Source organism: Oncorhynchus nerka, linkage group LG4, assembly GCF_034236695.1.
Source record: "Oncorhynchus nerka isolate Pitt River linkage group LG4, Oner_Uvic_2.0, whole genome shotgun sequence".
Lineage (NCBI taxonomy): Eukaryota > Metazoa > Chordata > Actinopteri > Salmoniformes > Salmonidae > Oncorhynchus > Oncorhynchus nerka.
Genome location: NC_088399.1, coordinates 73506592 through 73527444, shown reverse-complemented (window position 1 = coordinate 73527444; position 20853 = coordinate 73506592).

Below are 20853 nucleotides of genomic sequence, written 5' to 3'. Positions count from 1 at the left end.
CATAGTCACTTTAATAACTCTACCTACATGTACATATTACCTCAATTACCTCGACTAACCAGTGCCCCCGCACATTGACTCTGTACCAGTACCCCCTGTATATAGCCTCACTATTGTTATTTTGCTGCTGCTCTTTAATTATTTGTTACTTTTATTTCTTATTCTAATTTTTTGTAGGTATTTTTTTAACCTGCATTGGTGGTTAAGGGCTTGGAAATAATAATTTCACTGTAGGGTCTACACCTGTTGTATTCAACGCATGTGACACATACAACTTGATTTGATCTTCTTATTCATGAATTAATCATAATCGATAGGATTGATGTAGCCTTGTTTTTCTACCAGGTGTTCAATATGCTTCACATGAAATGGGAGTAAACTGAACCCAGATATCTCCCAGTTTGTATTACTATGGCTGTATGAGAGCAACCTATAGAGTGTTTTTCCAGTGTAATGATGAATTAGAGAGGAAGGGAATCCATCTACCAGCAGTAATGAGTCTAATGAAGTAGTGATGGGATGGCAGCTGGATGCCAGAGCATAGAGAATGTAGTCCTTTTGTCTTTGACCACGGCGGTGGCCCCGACTGACGTAGAATGGGAATCCACGGGGGATGGAGCTGCTGCTTACTATTCTATTCTTCTTTTTCTTCTTCTCTCCTGGCTCCATACAAGCCTCTCCTTTACTTGCTGTTGTCTTGGTCCAGATGCTCTTGCGAAAGAAAATGTTTCTGATATGATAATAACCTGGTTTAAATAAAGGTGAAATAAAATATTTTAAATAATCTGTAGAAACGCCTTATGTTTATCTTTAGGCCTAGGCCAGGGTTCCCCAGCTGGGGATTTTCTGCACGCGGGTGATTCTATCTGTCACCCCAAGTTGTCTGTGCCGAAAAAATATATATAATAATGTGTGTGGAATTTTTGTTGTTGGACATAAAAGACTGTAAAAACACCAGGAAATCAGCTCTGTCGTTTTAATTTAAGAAATTTGTTCCCAAGTATTGCCATGCATCATAGAAAGACACACGGTCATATACAAGTGTATGCAAGGTTTTAAATGATTATGTTTTCCTCAAACATTATATCCGTTTGGGCTTCTTGCGGTCAATTTGCATTCTACAAATTATTTGTAATTATGTTCTGTCCCCTGACCATCCGCTCCATTAAAAAATTGTTCCGGGCTGAATCTAGTTGATGATCCCTGGCCTAAGCTATATCAGAGTGGTTTGGAATGTACTCTGATGTTTTTTTTTTATAAGGAGCACATGTGCCCCAATGAAGGAATAGTGTTTTAATGATAAGAAATTACAAAAAGTTTAAAAATACAATGATTTTGCTGTGTTCCACAATGTACCCTCAAATATTTCAGTAATTTAGTTGCAACGATGTTCAGCTGCCCCTTTAAGGGCTGGAGGTTGCCGTGGTAACAGTGAAACTCGCATGTCTCTAAGTGAGACTGAATTTCCATTGTATTTTTGCTAACACTTGCAGCAAACTCAAAATAGCATTGAAAAATAACCTAGCCTGTGAACAAAATGATGTAAATAGCCAAGAAACACGAGGACAATGTTACACTTTAGTAGACTTTCTGGTAAATTAGACCAGCTTCTGGGGTGGGCTTCTAAAAATGAATCATTCAGCACTTCACCAAAGATGTTCTTATCTATCTGTGACATTTCACTTAGGCACACAGCATAGTCAGTAGCCATGTTTCCATCCAATTGGCGACAGATTTTCATGTGAATATTCTAAAATCTGCATGAAAACAATATGTGCATTTTCCCAGAGATGTTTCAATCAAATTGACTTGTTGCAGTTAAAAGGATATGTGTGGCTAGAATGCAGGTATAACCTACATGGTGACATTATTATTATTATTATGGACAAAAGAGCGAGATCTTTTGTATTTGTCAAACGGCTGTCAAGCATCAATCATGATGTCACCAAAATATGACCCTCAATATTTATTAGACAACAGCATCAAGCCCATCTCTGTGCACTTTCACCACCCTTTGAAATGTATCATCATTTATTTAATCTGTAGCCTAATAAACTACTGTTGCTTTCCCAAGTCATAGTGAGATGACCACACACCATATCATCGTGTGACTCCAAATTTACTTCGATATGATGGTTATTATATAAATATTTGTGCAGAAAGGCGTTTCCACTGCCATTTCCCGCATAATTTGTTTTACAGACACAAAAAGATCCCACCATGTCGAACAAATAAATGATCTTTTGGCATTTATAAAATTTTCCATCAGAGCTGTCTTGATTTTTGTAGATGGAAACGTGGTTACTGATGGCATTATGGGTGGACTGGCAGCCATTGTGAGGAGCAAAGCAGGAATTGTACCCATCAATATGTGCTGTGATTTGTTGATTCAACTCAACTGACATTACAAAATGTTGCATGAAAATGTTGCATGAGCCACATCAGTTAATATCATTTGAATGAACATTATACAGATAACTACCAAGATAAAGGAAACACCAACATAGTGTCTTAATAGGGCGTTGAACAGCTTCAATGCACCGTGGCCTAGATTATACAAGTGTCTGGGACTCTATTGGAGGGATGCGACACCATTCTTCCACGAGGTATTCCATAATGTTGTGTTTTGTTGATGGTGGTGGAAAACGCTGTCTCCGGCGCTGCTCCAGAATCTCTCATAAGTGTTCAATTGGGTTGAGATCTGGTGACTGAGACGGCCATGGCATATAGTTTACATCGTTTTCATGCTCATCAAACCATTCAATGACCACTTGTGCCCTGTGGATGGAGGCATTGTCATCCTATGGGTGCATAGGATAATAATGGGGGCATAGCCAAAATAATTGCATGCCAAATTCGTATCATATGTTATCATATGTTATGAATCCAATTCGTACAATTGACAATTTTGCTACATTTTACTTTAGCATTTCGGTAACACATCTATTTTTAGTCGCAAATGCGATTAAAATGGTCGCACTGTAGAGCCTGATGTAACCAATGTGCCAGAACGTAGAATCTCTATCTTGGCTCTCTCTCTCTCCTTCCCTCTCTCTCTGGTGAATCACCGTTCCCTCCCTCCTTCCAAGCTGGCTCTGAGAAGTGTAGAAGGGCGGTAGGCAGAGCCCAAAGAACAGACGAGGAGAGAGACTCCTAAATGTGATTAAACACACACACACACACACACACACACTCACATTCTTTCTCATGCGCACACACACACACACACACACACACACACACACACACACACACACACACACACACACACACACACAGACACAAAGCCTCCTAATCTGATTATGAGCTCTACGTGTTCATTCTGATCCAGTTACAAAGGCCCCCTTAAAATAGAGAGGGGGGGGACACCACAGGAGCAAGGACCAGGCCTGGTTAATACGGCCGGCATGGTAGGGACTCAGTACACTGAGAGGGTGGAATGGGAATTACCTTGACTTTGACCAAGAGATGCAGAGTAAGGTCGGAGAGAGAGAGAGAGAGGTGTGTGTCATTAGTTGATTGGCAGCCGACCATCTGTTTGAGTCATGTCGAGAGTCAGAAGGAGGTCTTGACCTCAAAGTACCACATTTTGCATATCCAACTCCCAAGTGTAAGGGCAGAACTAACCAAAGCTTCCCTAACAAGACTAGGGAATACTTTACCCGAGCAAATCCAGTCAGACTAGAGAAAATAGGTTTATTGAAGTGATGTGTTCAAAATGTACCATGAGAAAGTAGAATCGATAGATCAGCTTTATACTGAATTTCCAACAAATTTCTCTTACCAATGTACAAATAAAGTTGTACTGTAACCTTGAGAAAGTTGTTGTTTCTGCATGACAGCCTTCAAAAAGTGAGAGTATAAATATGACATTGAAATTTCGGTCTCGGGTCTCCACGACAACCCCAAAGTGTTCTTACTAGTGACTTCAGCACACGACTGCTCTCCTCTGTCTCCAAGAATTATGACCGCTTGGCCAACACTCAAAATAATTCCATTATGTACATGACAGGAGAAAGGTTTTTGACAAATAGCCTGTTATTTCTTTAAATTGAGCCACTTCCAAAACCTTACGATGTTTTTGTGAATGGCTCGATGCGAGGTCGTAACATTTGTTACAACTCCAGACAGGGATTTTTATTTCCTTTTTTGTTTGAATGAAAACTGACCTTTATCTCCTTGTTGTTATGATTCAGAAGTGGTCTTGACAGATTTGGCGGGTCTGTCTGGCTAGAGTCAAATGACACACTGTTTCCTGATGTTGTCTTGGACATGGTCCAGCGGAGATGATGCTAGCTTGATGGACGTCATCTGTCCCAGTATGATAGCAAGGAGGAAAGGAATCATTGAAAGGAATCATTGAAATGGAATCGATGACTGTTCTGTTCCCTGTATTTGCCATACAGTGCACTCCAGGGTTATAGTGATCAACCGCTTATATTGATCAGCTTGACCTGCACAAATGTGATCACTCTGCAGAGTGCACTTACTGCACTGTATTAGTTAAGTGGTTTGGTCCTCTTTGTGCAGTAATGTGTGCTTAGAGAGCTGAAAGTCAGAGAGCGTACTCCGAAGGGTTGACATTTTAGGCAATAGAAATGTATTCCCGTCCCCCATATCTCTTATAGTCAGCCTCAGACCAAGACTCTTGCCTTGCCTGATATTGTACAATGTAGTGTGACAGACTGGCATATTGGATGACATCTTTGAATTGCAAAAGTATTTGCTGCTAGCCGTGAACAGTTCTGAAAGACAACTCTCTGCAAATACTCTTTAAATTGCTTCTTCGATGCAGCAATCTCTATGTATGACCTGCACTACATTGCAGGTCAATCTCCATTTCTGACCAGGTCTGACTGGCTGTGTTGCAGGTCAGGTGTGGGATATGACCTCTATTAGCCCTTTAAATGAGCTCAGATCTTCTGCCAGTGACCCCTGTAGTGTCCGTGTCAAATCCCATGATAGGTTCAGGAATTCCGAGATAAGAATTAGGAAAGACTCCACGGGACCCCTTATACCCAATCAACCTTACAGGGTGCTATTTAATAGATTCATGCTATAGAATGGATTGATTCATGCATATCATATTTTCCCCAATGAGGGTAGTACAGCAGGCCAATAATTTGACTGGAGATATGTGCTTTCCATATTGATGTGATAGGCTATGTATGAATACATGTATATCTGTGTACAGTCGTGGCCAAAAGTTTTGAGAATGACACAAATATACATTTTCACAAAGTCTCCTGCCTCATTTTGTATGATGGCAATTTGCATATACTCCAGAATGTTATGAAGAGTGATCAGATGAATTGCAATTAATTGCAAAGTCCCTCTTTGCCATGCAAATGAACTGAATCCCCCAAAAACATTTCCACTGCATTTCAGCCCTGCCACAAAAGGACCAGCTGACATCATGTCAGTGATTCTCTCGTTAACACAGGTGTGAGTGTTGACGAGGACAAGGCTGGAGATCACTCTGTCATACTGATTGAGTTTGAATAACAGACTGGAAGCTTCAAAAGGAGGGTGGTGCTTGGAAGGAGGGTGGTGCATTGTTCTTCCTCTGTAAACCATGTTTACCTGCAAGGAAACACGTGCTGTTTATGATTAGGCAAGGATATTGCTGCCAATAAGATTGCACCTAAATCAACCATTTATCGGATCATCAAGAACTTCAAGGAGAGTGGTTCAATTGTTGTGAAGAAGGCTTCAGGGCGCCCAAGAAAGTCCAGCAAGCGCCAGGACCACCTCCTAAAGTTGATTTAGCTGCGGGATCGGGGCACCACTAGTACAGAGCTTGCTCAGGAATGGCAGCAGGCAGGTGTGAGTGCATCTGCATTAGAGGTCGACCGATTAATCGGAATGGCCGATTAATTCGGGCCGATTTCAATTTTTCATAACAATCGGAAATCTGTATTTTTGGACACCGATTTGGCCACATTTTTTTTTTTACACTTTTATTTAACTAGGCAACTCAGTTAAGAACACATTCTTATTTTCAATGATGGCCTAGGAACAGTGGGTTAACTGCCTCGTTCAGGGGCAGAACGACAGATTTTTACCTTGTCAGCTCGGGGGATTCAATCTTGCAACCTTACAGTTAACTAGTCCAACGCTCTAACCACCTGATTACATTGCACTCCACGAGGAGACTGCCTGTTACGCAAATGCAGTAAGCCAAGGTAAGTTGCTAGCTAGCATTAAACTTATCTTATAAAAAACAATCAATCAATCAATCAATCATCATCACTAGTTAACTACACATGGTTGATGATATTACTAGTTTATCTAGCGTGTCCTGCGTTGCATATAATCGATGCGGTGCGTATCGTTGCTCCAATGTGTACCTAACCATAAACATCAATGCCTTTCTTAAAATCAATACACAGAATTGTATATTTTTAAACCTACATATTTAGCTAAATGAAATCCAGGTTAACAGGCAATATTAACCAGGTAAAATTATGTCACTTCTCTTGCGTTCATTGCACGCAGAGTCAGTGTATATGCAACAGTTTGGGCCGCCTAATTTGCCAGAATTTTACGTAATTATGACATAACATAACATAGTTGTGCAATGTAACAGGAATATTTAGATTTATGGATGCCAACCGTTAGATAAAATACGGAACGGTTCCGAATTTCACTGAAAGAATAAACGTTTTCTTGTTTTCGAGATGATAGTTTCCGGATTCAGCCATATTAATGAGCTAAGGCTCGTATTTCTGTGTGTTATCATGTTATAACTAAGTCTATGATTTGATAGAGCAGTCTGACTGAGCAATGGTAGGCAGCAGCAGGCTCATAAGCATTCATTCAAACAGCACTTTCGTGCATTTGCCAGCAGCTGTTTATGACTTCAAGCCTGTCAACTCCTGAGATTAGGCTGGTGTAAACGATGTGAAATGGCTAGCTAGTTAGCCGGGTGCACGCTTGATTTTATAGATGTATTATATTAAGTTAAAATAAGTGTTAATTCAGTATTGTTGTAATTGTCATTATTACAAATAAATAAAAAATTGTCTGATTAATCGGTATTGGCTGTTTTTGGTCCTCCATTAATCAGTATCCGTATCGGTCGACCTCTAATCTGCATGCACAGTGAGGCGAAGACTTTTGGAGGATGGCCTGGTGTCAAGAAGGGCAGAAAAGAAGCCTATTCTCTCCAGGAAAAATATCAGGGTCAGATTGATATTCTGAAAAAGGTACAAGGATTGGACTGCTGAGGACTGAGGTAAAGTCATTTTCTCTGATGAATCCCCTTTCCGTTTGCTTGGGGCATCTGGAAAAAAACTTCTCTGGAGAAGACAATGTGAATGCTACCATCAGTCCTGTGTCATGCCAACAGTAAAGCATCCTGAGGCCATTCTTGTGTGGGGTTGCTTCTCAGCCAGGGAGTGGGCTCACTCACAATTTTGCCTAAGAACACAGCCATGAATAAAGAATGGTACCAACACATCCTCTGAGAACTTCTCCCAACCATCCAGGAACAGTTTAGTGACAAACAACGCCTTTTCCAGCATGATGGAGCACCTTACCATGAGGCAAAAGTGGTAACTAAGTGGCTCAGGGAACAAAACATCAATATTTTTGGGTCCATGGCCAGGAAACTCCCTAGACCTTAATCGCATTGAGAACTTGTGGGGGGACAAACAAAACCCCACAAATTCTGACAAACTCCAAGCATTGATTATGCAAGAATGGGCTGCCATCAGTCAGGATGTGGCCCAGAAGTTAATTGACAGCCTGCCAGGGCGGATTGCAGAGGTCTTGAAAAAGAAGGGTCAACACTGAAAATATTGACTCTTTGCATCAACTTCATGTAAATGTCAATAAAAGTATTTGACACTTATGAAATGCTTGTAATTATACTTCAGTATTCCATAGTAACATCTGACAAAAATATCTAAAGACACTGAGGCAGCAAACTTTGTGGAAATTAATATTTGTGTCATTCTCAAAACGTTTAGCCACGATTGTACAGTGCCTTGCAAAAGTATTCATCCCCCTTGGCGTTTTTCCTATTTTGTTGCATTACAACCTGTAATTTAAATGGATTTTTATTTGGATTTCATGTAATGGACATACACAAAATAGTCCAAATTGGTGAAGTGAAATTTAAAAAAATAACATCTAGTGGAAGCCCTAGGAAGTGCAACTTCATTCATATCTCAATGGGATTTCAATAGGAACTGTGTTGACAATCTACCAACCTCAGATTTCTCACTTCCTGTTTGGAAGGTTTTTGCCTGCCATATGAGTTCTGTTATACTCACAGACATCATTCAAACAGTTTTAGAAACTTCAGAGCGTTTTCTATCCAATACTAATAATAATATGCATATATTAGCAACTGAGACTGAAGAGCAAGCCGTTTACTCTGGGCACCTTATTCATCCAAGCTACTCAATACTGCCCCCCAGCCATAAGAAGTTTAAACAGAGAGTCTGGGAACATCAAACAAGTGGAGGGAAAGGAACCATATTTCGGTAATAGAACCAGTTGGAAATATGCGTTGGTACTTAATGAATATGATGTCAGTTCAGTTATGACTGATGACAGGACAACCTAAACTGTATCTGGGAAAGTCTACACATTATAGTTATCAGATTCACATGGAATTGTTGTGCAATTCAAATGTTTGAATCTGAAATTATTGGTGAAAAGATTAAATGTAATCTTAGCTTCCAAATGAGAGATTTGGGTTTTCATAAGGTTAGGGCTCTGCTCTATCAGTGGCCCGCTCATGTGAAGAGACATGGGCTATAAACTATGAAAGACACCCTTCTCCCTCCACTATATAAGCCCTTGACGAAAATGTAACCTCCTTTTCCAGGTACATTAGGATGATGATCCGATGTCAGAAGGATTCAGATAATAACTACATAACGAACCCAACCTCAGCATGAGCTTTGGTTGCGAATGGTATGAACTTTGAACTCTTATTCGCTACAGAAGTGATACCTCCTAGCCGTTGAGTTAGCAGCGGCCGCTGTAAACGTGGGCTAGGGAAGGATGGACAGAGTATCCCGTCTACCAGACAACGACGACGCTACAACGTTTCCCGTTCACCACCGGAGACACTCTTCAAAGGACAAAGACTTAGTTGGGCAACATGGCCTTCTATCTACCACCAACCTATTGAAGCGTAGCTCAGAGTAAATATTTATTGCATTTTCCTTTTCCAAATGGGTGGTAATTTAGAATGCATAAGATTCTGTATTTACGATAGAGTAGCTGCCTACGGCCCAATAGAGACATCGCTTCTCCCTTTGTTCTTCAGTCTTCCCGCTCTTTCACTCAAACCCAACCCCCTTTTGTTTGTGTAACCAGCTGTCATATATGTTCCATCTGCTAGGGACGTTTTCCTTTATGACATAATTTTTAATCAATGTATGATTCATTCTGTGTATATGTGATTAGTTGGGTATTTAGTAAATAAATAATTAAACCCAATTTTGTATTGCTTATTCAACTTGTTAGCCAGGGTTCGTGAAGATAACCAAGAATTTACAACTTTCAGATGAGACTGAAATAAGGTGACGATTAATATTGACTGCAATTGATGTAAAATATTACTGGGTCTTTAAGAGTTTATTCGGAAGATACCTGCTCTATAAATATTATTTTGTGGTTCCCCGACATTCTAGTTAATTACATTTACATGATTATCTCAATCAGGTAAAATTAATTACAGAGAAATGATTTTATAGAATAGCATGTCATATCACTTAATCCGGCATAGCCAAAGGCACGACACCTCACTACCCTCTGGAGAGCCTTACGGTTGTGAGCGAAGCAGTTGCCTTACCAGGCGGTGATGCAGCCCGACAGGATACTCACGATTGTGCATCTGTAAAAGTTTGTGCGTTTTTGGTGACAAGCCGAATTTCTTCAGCCTCCTGAGGTTGAAGAGGCGCTGCTGAGCCTTCCTCACCACAATGTCTGTGTGGGTGAACCATTTCAGTTTGTCCGTGATGTGTACGCTGTGGATAGGGGGCTGCTCCCTCTGCTGTTTCCTGAAGTCCACAATCATCTCCTTTGTTTTGTTGACATTGAGTGTGAGGTTATTTTCCTGACACCATACTCCGAGTGCCCTCACCTCCTCCCTGTAGGCCGTCTCGTCGTTGTTGGTAATCAAGCCTATCACTGTAGTGTCGTCTGCAAACTTGATGATTGAGTTGGAGTCGTGCAGGGCCACGCAGTCATGGGTGAACAGGGAGTACAGGAGAAGGCTGACAACGCACCCTTGTGGGGCCCCAGTGTTGAGGATCAGCGGGGAGGAGATGTTGTTCCCTACCCTCACCACCTGGGGTGGTCCATCAGGAAGTCCTGGACCCAGTTGCACGGTGCGGGGTCAAGACCCAGGGTCTCGAGCTTAATGACGAGTTTGGAGGGTACTATGGTGTTAATTGCTGAGCTGTAGTCGATAAACAGCATTCTTACATAGGTATTCCTCTTGTCCAGATGGGTTAGGGCAGTGTGCAGTGTGATTGCGATTGCGTCGTCTGTGGACCTATTGGGGCGGTAAGAAAATTGGAGTGGGTCTAGGGTGTCAGGTAGGGGGGAGGTGATATGGTCCTTGACTAGTCTTTCAAAGCACTTCATGATGACGGAAGTGAGTGCTATGTGGCGATAGTCATTTAGCTCAGTTACCTTCGCTTTCTTGGGAACAGGAACAATGGTGGCCCTCTTGAAGCATGTGGGAACAGCAGACTGGGATAAGGATTGATTGAATATGTCCGTAAACACACCAGCCAGCTGGTCTGAGCATGCTCTGAGAACGCGATTGGGGATGCCTTCTGGGCCGGCAGCCCCGCAAGGGTTAACACATTTAAATGTTTTACTCACGTTGGCTGCAGTGAAGGAGAGCCCGCAGGTTTTGGTAGCGGGCCCAGTCAGTGGCACTGTGTTGTCCTCAAAGCGAGCAAAGAAGTTGTTTAGTTTGTCTAGGAGCAAGACATCGTGGTCCGCGACGGGGCTGGTTTTCCTTTTGTAGTCCGTGATTGACTATAGACCCTGCCACATACCCCTTGTGTCTGAGCTGTTGAATTGCGACTCTTTGTCTCTATACTGACGCTTAGCTTGTTTGATTGCCTTCAGGAGGGAATAGCTACACTGTTTGTATTTGGTCATGTTTCTGGTCACCTTGCCCTGATTAATAGCAGTGGTTCACGCTTTCAGTTTTGCGCAAATGCTGCCATCAATCCACGGTTTCTGGTTAGGAAATGTTTTAATAGACGCTGTGGGTACAACATCACCGATGCACTTGCTAAGAAACTCGCTCACCGAATCAGCGTATTCATCAATGTTATTGTCCGATGCTATGCGGAACATATCCCAGTCCACGTGATCGAAGCAATCTTGAAGCGTGGAATCCGATTGTTCTGACGTGCATTGAACAGGCCTGAGGACGGGCGCTTCCTGTTTTAGTTTCTGTCTATAGGCTGGGAGCAACAAAATGGAGTCATGGTCAGATTTTCCAAAAGGAGGGCGGGAGAGGGCTTTATATGCGTCGCAGAAGTTAGAATAACAATGATCCAGGGTTTTTCCAGCCCGGACCACGCATTCGATATGCTCAAATTTAGGGAACCTTGTTTTCAGATTAGCGTTGTTAAATCCCCAAGCTACAATAAATGCAGCCTCAGTATAGGTGGTTTCTAGTTTACATAGAGTCAAATGTAGTTCTTTCAGGGCCGTCGATGTGTCTGATTGGGGCGGGATATACATGACTGTGATTATGATGGAAGAGAATTCTCTTGGTAGATAATGCGGTAGGCATTTGATTGTAAAATCTGGTGCAACCAATTACCTTCAGAAGTCACATAATTAGTTCAGTTGCACACAGGTGTCACATGATTTGTCACATGATCTCAGTATATATACACCTGTTCTGAAAGGCCCCAGAGTCTGCAACACCGCTAAGCAAGGGGCACCACCAAGCAAGCGGCACCATGAAGACCAAGGAGCTCTCCAAACAGGTCAGGGACAAAGTTGTGGAGAAGTACAGATCAGGGTTGGATTATAAAAAAATATCAGAAACTTTGAACATCGCACTGAGCACCCTTTAAATCCAATATTTAAAAAATGGAAAGAATATGGCACCACAACAAACCTGCCAAGAGAGAGCCGCCCACCAAAACTCACGGACCAGGCAAGGAGGGTAATAATCAGAGAGGCAACAAAGAGGCCAAAGATAACCCTGAAGGAGCTGCAAAGCCTCACAGCGGAGATTGGAGTATCTGTCCATAGGACCACTCTAAGCCGTACACTTCACAGAGCTGGCCTTTACAGAAGAGTGTCCAGAAAAAAAAGCCATTGCTTAAAGAAAAAAAAGAAGCAAGCATGTTTGGTGTTCGCCAAAAGGCACGTGGGAGACTCCCCAAAAATATAGAAGAAGGTGCTCTGGTCAGATGAGACTAAAATTGAGCTTTTTGGCCATCAAGGAAAACGCTATGTCTGGCTCAAACCCAACACCTCTCATCACCCTGAGAGCACCATCCCCACAGTGAAGCATGGTGATGGCAGCATCATGCTGTGGGGATGCTTTTCATCGGCAGGGACTGGGAAACTGGTCAGAATTGAAGGAATGATGGATGGCGCTAAATACAGAGATATTCTTGAGGGAAACCAGTTTCAGTCTTCCAGAGATTTTACACTGGGACGGAGGTTCACCTTCCCGCAGGACAATGACCCTAAGCATACTGCTAAAGCAACACTCGAGTGGTTTAAAGGGAAACATTGAATTGTCTTGGAATGGCCTAGTCAAAGCCCAGAACTCAATCTAATTGAGAATCTGTGGTATGACTTAAGATTGCTGTACACCAGCAGAACCCATCCAACTTGAAGGAGCTGGAGCAGTTTTGCCTTGAAGAACGGGCAAAAAACCTAGTGGCTAGATGTGCCAAGCTTATAGAGACATCCATGGGGGGTGAATAGTTATGCATGCTCAAGTTTTAAATGTTTTGTTTTATTTCTTGTTTGTTTCACAATTACAATATTTTGCATTTTCAAAGTGGTAGGTGTGTTGTGTAAATGAAATGATACAAAGTCCCCCAAAAAATCTATTTTAGCTCCAGGTTGTAAGGCAACAAAATAGAAAAAATGCCAAGGGGGTGAATACTTTCGCAAGTCACTGTATTTCCTTATTAATTCAATGGAATTGACTATTGAAAATCCTCGGTAGGCATAGGTTTGCCAGAGTAATGGATTCAATGAAGGGGAATGGAAAGGTGAGATCTTTGATATGTCTAAAGCAGTGGTTCTCTGGGTGTACCTGGCCTAGCCACACGGGGTACTTAGGAAGACATAAGCCAATTGAACATTTGCACATCAGGGGTAATTTGAACATGTGATTAGGGGTACAGTAACCAGGAACCACTAGTGTGGATAGATAGATGAACACTTAATTGATCCACATCAGGAATGTCATTGTGTTAATTATCTTTTTATTTCTCCTCTGTGTAGAACTACAGCGACATGAAGAACTGTGTCTAAATGTTGTCAGAGGGGGGGATCTCAAACTGTTCCAGGACGAGCAGGTGGGACAACTGTATGACCTGATGAGTCCACCAAGCCCAACAGACAATTTGCCATCCAGGGGGACGGATTCAAGAAGTGAAGAAGTAGACGGGATACTCCCATACTGAACAGAGAGGGCGGTGGTGCATCTCAATAGTTTAAAGTGGCTCTTTTCCTTGTCTCCTCTCCTTCATCTACTCATTTTTTTAATTGGACCTGTATTTTTACAGGACAGGTTAGTCTCATTTAGTCACTTATTCAGAGAGACGTTTCATTTCACACAGTGGACACCCCACAGATTATGTCTAATTCATCAGTGTAGATGAAGGAAAGGCGATGAGGAAAGAAGACACTTCAGACCAGGGGTTGGCAACAAGTGGACTAATCCGGCCCGCGATGGATTTAATTTTTGCCCAAAAGTTTTTAGTCAAGTTAAGGATTTTCGTTTTCTGTGAGAAAAGTCAAGAATCACCAGGAATTCAGCTAAACATTGTTTTAATCCAGGAAATCTGTTCACCAAGTATTCACACAAATAAAAAGAGAGACATATGTGATGGTGTCTCAATATAATCCAGGTATGATTACTATTTTCAAATACAATCTGTTTTTGGCCTTGCTTTTGATAAATTTGCAGTGTACAAATTATTAAAATTATGTTCCGGCCCCTGGCCATCCGCTCTGACAATGATCGGCCTGCGGTTGAATCTAGTTGCCTGCCCTGCTTTAGGCTATTGAGATGGGAACAAGCGAGAAGGTTAAGAGGTGTGTGGCTCAGACTCGCAGCAGAATCTGAGGCACTCTGGCTGGGATACCTCAGAAGAAACTAGGCTGCTGGATCCTGAGAGGACCTAAAAGGGTGACTAAACTGTAACACTGGTTGCATCCCACATAGCACTATATTCATTAAATAGTCAAGTACTTTTGACCAGGACCCATGGGCACTATACAGTGCATTCGGAAAGTATTCAGACCCCTTGACTTTTTCCACATTTTGTTATGTTAGAGCCTTATTCTAAAATTGATTATATTTTTTCCTCATCAATCTACACACAATACCCCACAATAACAAAACATTTTCTGTTTGTTGCCAATTTAATAAAAAGCAGAAATGACTTATTTACATAAATATGCAGACCCTTTTCTATGAGACTTGATACTGAGTTCAGGTGCATCCTGTTTCCATTGATAATCCTTGAAATGTTTCTACAACTTGATTGGAGTCCACCTGTGGTCAATTCAATTGATTGGACATGATTTGGAAAGGCACACACCTGTCTATATACGGTCCCACAATTGACAGTGCACATCAGAGCAAAAACCAAGCTATGAGGTCGAACGAATTGTCTGTACAGCTCTGAGACAGGATTGTGTCGAGGCACAGATCTGGGGAAGGGTACCAAAAAAATTCTGCAGCATTGCAGGTCCCCAAGAACACAGTGGCCTCCATCTTTTTTAAATGGAAGAAGTTTGGAACAACCAAGAGTCTTCCTAGAGCTGGATGACTGGCCAAACTGAGCAATCAGGGGAGAAGGGCCTTGGCCAGGGACCCAATGGCCACTCTGACAGAGCTCCAGAGTTCCTCTGTGGAGATGGGAGAACCTTCCAGAAGGACAACCATCTCTGTAGCACTCCACCAATCAGGCCTTTATGGTGGCCAGACGGAAGCCACTCCTCAGTAAAAGGCACATGACAGCCCACTTTTTTCAAGTTTGCCAAAAGGCACCTAAAGGACTCTCAGACCATGAGAAACAAGATTCTCTGGTCTGATGAGATTGAAGACTGAACTCTTTGGCCTGAATGCCTAGCGTCACGTCTGGAGGAAACCTGGCACCGTCCCTACGGTGAAGCTTTCCTTTCCTTCCAGTTCTCTGCTGCCAATGAAGCTGGAGACTTATATCTCCCTCACTAACTTTAAGCATCAGCTGTCAGAGCAGCTTACCGATCATTGCACCTGTACATAGCCCATCTGTAAATAGCCCACCAAACTACCTCATCCCCATTTTATTTATTTTTCTGCTCCTTTGCAACCTAGTATCTCTTCTTGCAAATTCATCTTCTGCACACTCCAGTGTTTAATTGCTAAATTGTAAATATTTCACCACTATGGCCCATTTATTGCCTTACCTCCCTAATCTTACTACATTTGCACACACTGTATATAGACTTTTCTATTGTGTTATTGACTGTATGTTTGTTTATCCCATATGTAACTCTGTGTTGTTTGTGTCACACTGCTTTGCTTTATCTTGGCCAGGTCGCAGTTGTAAATGAGAACATGTTCTCAACTGGCCTACCTGGTTAAATAAAGGTGAAATAAAAACATTTAAATGGTGGTGGCAGCATCATGTTGTAGTGATGTTTTTCAGCGGCAGGGACTGGGTGACTAGTCAGGCTTGAGGGAAAGATGAGCAGAGCAAAGTACAAAGAGATCCCTGATGAAAACCTGCTCAGGACCTCAGACTGGGGGAAGGTTCACCTTCCAACAGGACAACGACACTACGCACACAGCCAAGACAATGCAGGACTGGCTTCAGGAAAGTCTCTGAATGTCCTTGAATGGCCCAGCCAGAACATGGACTTGAATCCAATTTAAACATCTCGGGAGACACCTGAAAATAGATGTGCAGTGACCTTCTCCATCCAACCTGACAGACCTTGAGAGGATCTGCAGAGAAGAGTAGGAGAAACTCCCCAAATACAGGTGTGCCAAGCTTGTAGCATCATACCCAAGAAGACTCGAGAATGTAATCGCTGCCAAAGGTCCTTCAACAAAGTACTGAGTAAAGGGTCTGAATACTTAAGTAAATGTGATATGTCAGTTTTTGCTTCGTCATTATGGGATATTGTGTGTAGATTGATGAGGGGGAAAAAACTATTTAATACATTTTAGAGTAAGGCTGTAACTTAACAAAATGTGGAAAAAGTCAAGGGTCTGAATACTTTCCGAATGTGCTGTATATGGAATGGGGGCCATTTTGGTAGCAGCCACTGTCAGTAATTAGCTTCATGGGAAACTTCTCACCGGAGCGTGAAGCAGTGCTCATGTCTCGATATAGAGACGAAGACAAAGACACTAGCATAGAGAGATTATGCATCTTTCCTCTCCAAAGATGCGAAGAATAATAAAACTGTTGAATCAATAACGCCAGTTTTGTTCGCTCCCCCTGCATAATCTGATCCATTGTCAGGGAATTATGTGTTCCTCTGTCTTTGTTTGTGTGTGTTTGTTTCATTGTCGGTCATGTGGAAATATGAACATGTCTCCCCTCACGTAGCACCGAACGCTGGGAACCAAGATAAAGGGAGTGAAGGCAATGTGACATAAGTCATTGTGCATCAACAAATGTGATATTGCTCAAAAGCTCACACTATTTATTCTACAATGAAGAGCAATTTGTATGTCATTGCACTTCACAATTATTTTTTGATAAACAAATATACAGTGTACATTGCATCAGGCAGACACTGAATGGTACATGACAGAATGAATGGCTGTTGTCAACAAGATGGACAGTGGACACAGCCTGCTGTTACCGAATGGATCATTCATGTTTTGCTTGATCAAATTGCAATAGGACTGAGGCTGTAGTACCTTCCGGTGTCAGTCTGGAACAAGAATAGATACAATGGAATAGATACAAGGTTTTTTGGTTGCTTGAATATTGTTTTATCTTTAATATTCCATCTGACATTCCATCCTGTTTGTCATTTAGTATATTGCTTGGTCAGCCCTTTAAACTTGGTTTTCATATTACAGTATGATGTGCTCAGTCTTACACATTGATGGCCCACTGCTCTGGTCTATAGTGTATGGCTGTACTGTCTCACACACCTGAAGCACAAAACTTTCCCTCATTGCTTCATTTGAGGGTAAATTGTTTAGTTCTCCGCACCTTTTGCTCACTCAGTGGGAGGTACAGTTGAAGTTGGAAGTTTATATCCACCTTGGCCAAATACATTTAAACTCAGTTTTTCACAATTCTTGACATTTAATCCTAGTAACAATCCCTGTATTAGGTCAGTTAGGATCACCACTTTATTTTAAGAATGTGACATGTCAGAATAATAGAAGAGAATGATTTATTTCAGCTTTTATTTCTTTCATCACATTCCCAGTGGGTCAGAAGTTTACATACACTCAATTAGTATTTCGTAGCATTGCCTTTAAATTGTTTAACTTGGGTCAAACGTTTTGGGTAGTCTTCCACAAGCTTCCCACAATAAGTTGGGTGAATTTCCTCTTGACAGAGCTGGTGTAACCGAGTCAGGTTTGTAGGCCTCCTTGCTCGCACACGCTTTTTCAGTTCTTTACACACATTTTCTCTAGGATTTAGGTCAGGGCTTCGTGATGGCCACACCTTGACTTTGTTGTCCTTAAGCCATTTTGCCATAACTTTGGAAGTATGCTTGGGGTCATTGTCCATTTGGAAGACCCATTTACGACCAAGCTTTAACTTCCTGACTGATTTCTTGAGATGTTGCTTTAATATATCCACATAATTTTCCTCCCACATGATGCCATCTATTTTGTGAAGTGCGCCTGTCCCTCCTGCAGCAAAGCAACTCCACAACATGATGCTGCCACCCCCGTGCTTCATGGTTGGGATGGTGTTCTTCGGCTTGCAAGCCTCCCCCTTTTTCCTCCAAACATAACTATGATCATTATGGCCAAACAGTTCTATTTTTGTTTCATCAGACCAGAGGACATTTCTCCAACAAGTACAATCTAAGTCCCCATGTGCAGTTACAAACCGTAGTCTGGCTTTTTTATGGAGGTTTTGGAGTAGTGGCTTCTACCTTGCTGAGCGGCCTTTCAGGTAATGTCGATATAGAACTCGTTTTACTGAGGATATAAATACTTTTGTACCTGTTTCCTCCAGCATCTTCACAAGATCCTTTGTTGTTGTTCTGGGATTGATTTCCACTTTTCGCACCAAAGTACCTTCATCTTTAGGAGACAGAACACATCTCCTTCCTGAGTGATATGATGGCTGCGTGGTCCCATGGTGTTTATACTTGCATACTATTGTTTGTATAGATGAACGTGGTACCTTCAGGCATTTGGAAATTGCTCCCAAGGATGAACCAGACTTGTTGATGTCAAGCAAAGAGGCACTGAGTTTGAAGGTAGGCCTTGAAATACATCCACAGGTACACCTCCAATTGACTCAAATTATGAGAAGCTTCTAAAGCTATGACATAATTTTCTGGAATTTTCCAAGCTGTTTAAAGGCACAGTCAACTTAGTGTAAACTTCTGACCCACTGGAATTGTGATACAGTGAAATAATTTGTCGGTATATCAAATATTGGAAAAATGACTTGTGTCATGCACAAAGTAGATGTCCTAACCGACTTGCCAAAACTATAGTTTGTTAACAAGAAATTTGTGGAGTGGTTGAAAAATGAGTTTTAATGACTCCAACCTAAGTGTATGTAACCTTCCAACTTCAACTATAGGTATCAATACGTCTTAAAGATCACACCCTGCTGAGGAAACGCAAACTGACACACACACATAATGTGACACACACATACACACGCACGCCATAAAGAGCAGCGCTCTTTACTTTAACAAGATTCACACACTGAGGGAGTGGGGGGTAGATCGATACGGAACCAGACAGCAGGGACATGTCACCTGGCTCTGAGCAGTTCTGACAAGCCAGGGGATTAGGAGGTGAGAGGAGCGGCGTATTGGGTAATCTCCCTCTCTCTCTGTCTGTTTGTCTGTGAGCACTGGGAGAGGAGGAAAAGAATGATAAACCAGGCTTGTTCTCTGTCAACTTTTCAGACACACTGCTGCTGCTTCTACTGTAGAGAGGAGAAAAGAGGGAGGAGAGGATCCTGGAATAAAGAGACAGAAATCAATGGCCCCAGTACAGCTTTATTTGCTGTCTTTATGTGAGCAGAATGTAAAGGATGGAATGTTCCCTTTAACCGCACTCGCCGCTTGCACTGGTCAATTCCGGTCAATGTGGTAATACTAACGTCTTAATGAGACCAATAGATACCCAAGCACAGACAAACAAGGACACTCCTGCATCATGATCCCATAGTTTAGAAGCATCGTGATCCTGGAGTTAAATGGCAATGGTGGAGGAAGACTGGATACAAAACCGACCTGGATCAAATATGTCAAATAGGAGACTGGCCATGATTCAAGCCAACACAGTTCAACAGCCTGTGCATGGAGATTGATGTGGATATCCCCTTTAAAAGTACACCGCAATGCACAGCTTGTTTATCTGAGTTGGTTGGAATCCCAGCCCCCGTGTCAAAAAGAGAAATGTGTCTTCTTCTAGATGGATTTCCAGTTCTTAGTCCATTTATGTACTGTATCTCATACAGTTTCCCCTATAGCCCCCATTAGTATGGTGTGTCTAATCTACCATCGTGATAGAGGCTATGTATCGATATGAGAGCTAGACCGGAAGTAAAGAGACCAACTTGCTCTTAGTCTCACATCAGAATTACAGTGAATTCAGAAAGTATTCAGACCCCTTGACCTTTGTTTTTGTTACGTTACTTATTCTAAAGGGGTTACATTACCTTTTTTTTCATCAATCTACACACAATATCTCATAATTACAAAATTAAAATATTTTTTATTTTAGTTGAAAATGTATTTTTTTAAACTGAAATATGACATTTACATAAGTATTCAGACCCTTTACTCAGTACTTTGTTGAATCACCTTCTGCAGCGATTACAGCCTCGAGCCTTCTTGGGTATGACGCTACAAGCTTGGCACACCTGTATTTGGGGAGTTTCTCCCACTCTTCTCTGCAGATCCTCTCAAGCTCTCAGGTTGGATGGGGAGCGTCGCTGCACAGTTATTTTCAGGTCTCTCCAGAGATGTTTGATCGGGTTCAAGTCCGGGCTCTGGCTGGGCCACTCAAGGACATTCAGAGACCTGTCCCAAAGCCACTCCTACATTGTGTTGGCTATGTGTTTAGGGTTGTTGTCCTGTTGGAAGGTGAACCTTCACCCCAGTCTAAGGTCCTGAGCACTCTGGAGCAGGTTTTCATCAAGGATCTTTCTGTACTTTGCTCTGTTCATCCTTCCATCAGTCACCCATTTCCTGCCGTTGAAAAGCATCCCCATGGCATGATGCTGCCACCACCATGCTTCACCGTAGGGATGGTGCAAGGTTTCCTCCAGATGTGACACTTGGCATTCAGGTCAAATAGTACAATCTTGGTTTCATCAGACCAGAAAGTCTTGTTTCTCATGGTCTCAGAGTCTTTAGATGCCTTTTGGCAAACTCCAAGCGGGCTGTCATATGTATTTTACTGAGGAGTGGCTTCCGTCTTGGCCACTCTACCAT